Source organism: Penaeus chinensis, chromosome 18 (genome assembly GCF_019202785.1).
Source record: "Penaeus chinensis breed Huanghai No. 1 chromosome 18, ASM1920278v2, whole genome shotgun sequence".
Classification (NCBI taxonomy): domain Eukaryota; kingdom Metazoa; phylum Arthropoda; class Malacostraca; order Decapoda; family Penaeidae; genus Penaeus; species Penaeus chinensis.
Genome location: NC_061836.1, coordinates 33,605,694 through 33,613,193, shown reverse-complemented (window position 1 = coordinate 33,613,193; position 7,500 = coordinate 33,605,694). Strand labels below are relative to the sequence as shown.

General features: G+C 42.9%; 1 protein-coding gene across 1 annotated transcript in view; it reads left to right on the top strand.

The window, feature by feature from the left end:
- LOC125034675 (microtubule-associated protein futsch-like) overlaps positions 1-7,500 on the top strand; it is a 187,312-nt gene that overhangs the window by 67,544 nt on the left and 112,268 nt on the right. The window lies entirely within an intron of this gene.

The following is a 7,500-nucleotide window of genomic DNA, read 5'->3' as shown; positions in this document are numbered from 1 at the left end:
AACGGTGAAAGCCAAAGGAAGACAAGAAAGAGAGAGAGAGGGATGGGGGCTCAATAGGAAATGAAAGGAGGGAAGAGCGAAAGAACAGGATTTAAAAGGTAATAAATAAAAATATTCAAGCTCTCGGCCGGTTAGGAATGGGGAGCTGTGGGTGGGGCAAGGGGGAGGGGGGGGGGGGGCAGAGAAGATAGTTAAGCAGATGATGCCAAGAAGGGAGAGGGAAGGGCAGGAGAGGATGAAGAGAAGGGATAGAGGAATGGAATGCAGAGGAGGAGAGGGGAAGAGAAGGGAAAGGAAAGGGAAAGAAGAGAACAACACAGAACCGAAGGGGATGCAAGAAAAGGAAAGGAAAGGGAAAGGAAGAAAACTCTGAAGAGAGAGAGTCAAGAACAAGACATGAGGACACCCAAATAACACGATGGTAATGCAAAAAAAAATCTGATGAATGGGAATCGAGAGAAATCTCACGTGGATAAACATAGCATTCACCCCCCCCCCCCCCCCCCCCCAAGAAATCGGCCACAGCAGCAAGCCATTTCCGATGACACACGCTCGCCTGCACGTCTCTCGCCGCTGAAGGAATCCTTAACCTTGGAATTTATAACCGATTAATTACGGTTAAGCTGCCCTTTTGGGAGCCTTTTGAGGAGATCATGTAGCTCTGCCAAAAAAGAGGCGCGTGATTTCCTGAGAATGCACGTCCAGTCATGCGCGCACTTCACCGCGCATGCGCTGGAGCGGAAGTGTGGGGAACCGGCTTGCGCGAACTCCAAAAATGCCAGTTAGTTAGTTTACAAAGTTGCAAAACATTTTTTTAAATATATGAATATCGAGATTAAGGTTCATTGAATGGAGTTTGTATTGTATTATGACTTTTATCTTATGAGGTGATCGAACTCCGGTGCGAGCAATGATAGACAGAACATTGAATCGAAGGAGTGATGTGAATCAGCCTGCTGGTGGCACCTGCCCGGAGGCTCAGCGTAGCGATAACAGAGCGATTTGTGTTAATTACTTCATGTTCCCAAAGTGACACTTCATGTGTGAAAACAATTTCTTTGGCGTTGCAACTGGTACAGAAGCATCAAAGTAATCATCAGTAATACTAATGGCAGCTCATTTCAAGTTGTTAATTGTCCATGAAAAGAGGCGTAAAATATACGAGACAAAATAGTGCAGAATTACCTGTCACATTAATTTTCATATTTATTGATAGAAAAAGTTGCAATAACTTTTTAAGGTGTCAATGCAACCCCAAGCGTGGGAAAGACATGACGAGATACATAAAGGCGATAATCTCGGGCATTGTCACGTAACACTCGACTCTCGTGCTGTCCTTCCCCCTCCCCGGCAGAGCCACCCATGTCACACTTCAGGAGAGAGGAGTCGTAAAAGTGATCAAAGCTTATGATAATTGAGTCAGAATTGGCTTTTATTTAAGGCGGTTGAAAATACACCTTCGCGATAATATTTTGGCGCGACTTCCGGCTCCTCGTGAACGCCTGAACACCTGCCGGCCTGGCTCCGGCTTGCGCTTCAGTCGCCGACCACGGTCTCGTTCGGCGGGAGGTGTCGGTTTAATTTCTCGTTTGGAGTTTTTGGATATTTGCCTTAAGAATGTTTTGTTTCTTTATGGCAGAGCTTATGATGACATGAAAAAGGACGTGCATTTTTATGTTGAAATTCCTCATGTATTATTTTTTCCCCGTTTACGTAGTACAATGCAATACTTATTTTCATGGTGTCTTAACCGTCGCCAGGAATGAACCTTTTATTTCTTTAATAGCTTGTGCATATTTCACGTCTGGCTGCTGCTGCCTCCACGGCCAGACGCTTTCACTTTCCAAGCCAAGCCAGATATTGAACATTGTGTGAAAAGTGAGGGTAATTTCGAGTGTGGTTTACGCGTGCTCCGTGCCTGCAGGAGAAATACCGCCTTGCGCCGTTACCTTCGCCTTTCCAAATGCATGACTAATTGCCATTCTTTTCTCGTTACACTTTGTTCTCGACAGTTACGCCATTCCCTGTCTTTATTCCGTGTTCTGTTCTTCTCTCTGGTCCTCACCCCTCTTCGCCTCCTCCTTGCGAGCGCCCCAGTCGCCTCCATCCCTCTCCCTCCATCTGCATCTTCGCCCCCGCCGCGCCTCCCTCATCGCCCTCATTTCCTCCCTCTCCTCCCGCCCCGTCAGCCGCCCGCCCGCCATCTCGTCGTTTGTTGACACAGACTTGCTTCTGTCTTCTCGGAAACGGGCGTCTCTTATTTGTTCCTCGGAAGATATTACTCTTCGTATTAGGTCTTGGGATTTCCTTCTTTGCGTCACTACTTTTTTTTTTTTCGTCTTTTTTTTTTTTGTGGCGTTTAGAGCAGTTTTTGAAAATTTACTGAGGGACTTCATCGGTGTAACGCGGCGCGCCTGCCATAACAGACCGTAATGGGGGTCGGGGTACACACGCTATGGTTGCCAATTTTATGCCTCGACTGGCATTGTTAATTTGTCCTGTCAGGCAGTAGATTGGTGTAATACCTGCAGTAATTTGTCCCTCGGCACGTACAAGCGAGGCATGTAACAACAGGCGTCCATGCTGCAGGATTTATATTTGGAAATAAAACAGCGTGACATGTGGATGAAGCAGTTAGGACACGAGAAAACAACATCCTGGCTGATCTGAACGAGGGCGCGGAGGTGTGCGCGCATTTGTGTCTTTATTTTGGTTAATGGGGATTTACTCTACCGTAAACCGACGAATTTATCTGGGTATCTAGAGCAATTGACTTCTTATTTAGTTACCAAAAAGTGTCGGTTTTGAGGAATGGATAGACAACAAGAGACAAGGAATAAAAACAGTCTTTGCACAGGATGTGAACGAAAATTTCTCTCGTTGGCTTTTCACAATGCTTCACTCGAGAGACAGGCTTACGTAACGGCACTATTCGAAAGAAAACATCCAAATAAACACCAACGAGTGATTTCATCTCGCAGAATAAAGCTCAGAGAAGATGCTCTTAAGTGAGGAAAGGACTAGAATCACGTGACGAAGCTTCCTCAGAAGAAAATGATTCACCGGGGTCCTTGCGCCTGGCTGGTCGATCAGCTGTGACCACCATGCCGGCGATTGGATGTTCCCGCTAGACAGACTCATGCTTACCTGTTTCAGCCTGACTCTGCACACTCAGTCTGACTTTGCACACTCACACTCAACCTGACTCTTCACACTCAGTCTGACTTTGCACACTCACACTCAACCTGACTCTTCACACTCAGCCTGACTCTGCACACTCAGCCTGACGGTGTGGCGCATCCACAATTCACCCGCTACTCATCCGCTACGCTTTTGTTTACTGCTACATCACGGTGTAGATTGAAAGGTGAAACACAAATTGATGATTCGGTATCTAGGTTGATGCCCTTAGAATAAACAGTTTCTCGCTGTGATACAAAATTTGACCTTTATCATGTGATTGTTCATCCATAAGACTCTATTGAATACATATTATGTGTGTATGTGTCTCTTTTCTGTCTGCGTTTACGTACAATCGCCTGCACACCCTGGTTATAATTGTTTTAAAATATGAGGAGATAGAGCGAGTGTAAACAGGGGCACATGTATGCATAATCCAGAATGCACACATGGACGTGAGTGTGTGAGTGTGTACAGATATACCGACCAGACACTCGTGGTAAGTGCATTACATGAGTGAGGTGAGTCACGCAGCTTCCCCGGGGCTGTTATGATGCAATAATGTGAGTTGCCAATTGGTGAGTTTTGCGCACGTTCGGGCGATGAGGTTTTGTTGTTATTGTAGTTGTTGTTTTTATTTTCATGGCAAGAGTGACGATAATGGGTGGTTGTGACGCCGATAATGTGTGGTGGACAACGGCGATAATGATAACAAGAACGTAAGAATGAGAAAGAGAGAGAGAATCACAGAGACAGATAGACAGACAGACAGACAGACAAGACATGACAGACAGAGACAGAGAAAGACAAACATATAGACAGACACAGACACAACCAGACGGACAGAGAAAATTTTACAACTCAGTTACATTGCAGTAAACAAAGTAGGGAAAAGCGATAACAACCCGCGGGCGTTGTTGCAACCTGCGAGCTCAGTAAACAGCTGACTTGCGGCCCTTTAACTCTGCGGAAAACCTTCTCTCCGGCCGCTGTTACTGTGCCTCCCCCCCTCCTTTCCCCTCCCCTTCCCTCTTCCCTCCCCCTCCTCCCGCACCTCCCTCCCCACCCCATCTCCCTGCCCCGCACCCTCCCTCCTCCACTCTTCGTTAAAAAGTTTGCTTCGCGTTTGGACAGAAGGTTGCGCTATTATTCAAAGTTCTTCCCTTGTATGAAAGGGGGTTTGGGGGAAGAAGAGAGAAAGGGAGGAAGGAAAAGGGGGAGGAAATAAGATATTATATGCAAAAAGAAGATAAAAAGATTATGAAAAGAAGTAGGTGTTGATAAGAGAAGTATATTAGCGATGATGGTTGAATGGTACAAATGATTACAATAATTGCCGTGATGATGATTCATAATAATTCAAGTAGGAAGAAGTAGGAAAGAAAAGCAAGAGAGAAAAACCTCAGACCTAATTCAACCATTCAGTCTCCTCCCGTAACTAATATGCTCACAATCCACCAAACTATTTTACATTTATCTATAAGAAAGTACAAAAATAACATCTCTAAGTAAATAAATCAGTCACACATCCGAACACAAACACGAACCACCGAAGCGTCTAACATGTTTAGAACACGCTTCGCACAGACAAAACGAGCTCATAAAGGAAGTGTTTACCCCATGAGCGAGTTGACAAGCGAAGCAGAGCGAAGCAGAGCGAAGCGAAGTGAAGCAATAGAGAGAATATTCAACCCTTGTGTTCGTCTGTCACTCGCACTGGAGCTCCGAGTGAATATGGAGCCTCGACAGAAGAGAGTTAATGCATCGGCGGTACTTTTGGATAGAATTTACGGGCCAGTTGTAAGTGGGTGGAAATGGTACCACATTTTTGCGATGGCCTTTTAGTGATCGGGTTGAATAGACTTGCAGGTTGGTTATTCGTGTTAGGTTGCGCTTTGGTATCTTCATTGGTTTATTAATGAGAGGGGCGTTTATTTATATTAATGTTATTATCATTCTTAATATTCATAAATTCTAATATTCTTAAATATTAATAATATTATAATTATAATAATAATAATAATGATTATTATTATTATTATTATTATTATTATTATTATTATTATTATTGATATTATTACTATTACAATCAGCATCATCTTCATCTTCTCTATCATCCTCTCCATTATCACATTCATCATCATCATCACAGTCATCATAACCATCACCACCATCTTAATCATCACTCTTCTTTCTTATTACAACGCCCAAAGTCTGTGTTTTACATTTCTCCATCCAACAAATTGTAAATAATGATAATAATAATAATGTGTAGGCTTACCCTTATATATTTTTCCTGCCTTGTACTTCAAAGTCCGAGTGAGTTTAAAGTTGTACCAGGCAAAAAATAATATTGATAATAACAAAATGACCATAAAGATAATTAAATAGGTAAATAAAAAAAAAATAAATAAATAAAATAATAAGTACAGTAAGAAAAAAAAAACTGGAGTTACGATACGCATCTTAATGTTGTAACTTCCGCGCAGATCCCAACTGGCCCCTAGATACAGTAATCTCTGTCTTGGACGTTTTAGGGAGCCATGAAAACGAAGTAAGTTCAGAAGCACGCTGTTTTGGCCTTTAAAAGAGCTCTGAGTGTTTTTAAAGAGCAGACGAAATTGCAGGTCGAATGAAACTCGCAAGGAAGTTGGGGCGGAAATAAAAGCTGGCGATTATTAATGAAAATAGTGAAACTCCTGTTACTACACAAGTTGATTGTTCATAGAATTGCCACGATTAGCGTGATTGTTTTAATAAATGAAAAAAATCCCTGCAAATCACTTTACATCCGTATTCAACATACAAAAGTCTTATTATGGGCGCGAGCATTTGCTATGTAAAACTATTTAATCCCAGAAAAATAGGCTTTGCGTTAATACCACAGTCACCCGGGAAAAAAGAGAAGTTGTGTGCGTTGCCAGCAGATGGCAGCGCGGGCACACGTCCAACACGTGCCCTGCATGTTGTCTGAACCAGTTTTGAAGGCGTTTTACTCTCTCCGCAGATCAAATTTCGTGCCGTCTCCAATAACTAGCATGTTTTATTTTATGCTTTACATTTATTTATACAAGTTTTTAATTATTCCCGGTGTATTATATTTGAATCACACAGATTAATGCCACGGCGTTATCGTGTATTGTCTGTCTGCAACTCTGTCATTCGCTGACGTAATCCGTCACTTCATTTTCAAGTAACGAGACAACAAAAACATGGTCTTGCTATATTTTAATCTTATTTTTGTGTCATAATGATAATAATGATAATAATAATAATAACAACAACGATAAGCTATCGGTATTGTGTAGTCCCCCGGGCCGTGCTTATATCCAGTGAATTAGGGTGTTGCTAAAAACGGCACCTAGTCTGTGTTTACCATTACTTCGACGCTTTGTTTAGACTCTCGCAAATGTTTGCTGGAGCACCTAACACCCAACGCAACCGCATCGCCAGTTACGCCCAAAATTCCTAGCGTTTCAGAAAAGGAATAGAGGTGACAAAAGGTGATAATATACTTGGATTTGTCGCGTCATTGCTTCTTTCCTTTCCTTATTGTGAGAATAGATACTTAGTTTTATCGTGTTTTTTTCTTGTGGAGTTCCGCAATGGTATTTGTTCTTATTTTCTTTTTATTTTCTTTTTTTTTATACACAAGCTATATTTGCCCTCTAATAAGCAGCACTTGTAAGGTATTGGCAGACCACGCGGAGGGTTGGATCCTCTTATGTTTACACTGCACACGCGACCTTGTTTGCGGGGTTTATTGTTCGTATGGGTTCCCGCCTCCCGAGAAATTAATATGCCGTGTGGCGGGTAAAATGATGCCGTGGTTAACCTTTTTATACTTTTTGATGGTTCGGACAGAGACACTGGAGCCGGCACTGTCTCAAAATTGTGCGATATTTTTGATAGTCGGCGTTACGGCCCCGTGTCGGGTTCCATCGCTCCCTCGAGTTCACGGCCTCCTGTCCCTCGCCGTCTGTAGCTTTGTTCAGCGACCGTGTCCGCGGAAAGTTAGGGACGGGAGCGATGTACCGGTAACTTCTCATTTTTGGGATACTGATTTTTAAAAATGATCTTGTGTATAATACCCCCCCCCCCCCCCAAAAAAAAAAAAAAAAAGAAGTCTTAGACATGGTATTAGATTTAGATATTTCTTCGAAAAAGTCCTTCTTTTACGTCGCGAGATAATGACTTTGATGGTTTATAGACGGCGGGTAAATTGATCTTCTTAGCGAGTGTTGAACATCAAAGGACCTGCATCAGTCGCTTTGCTGAGGAGGTTGACAAAAACAGGTGACAAGGGAAATGAGAGAGAGA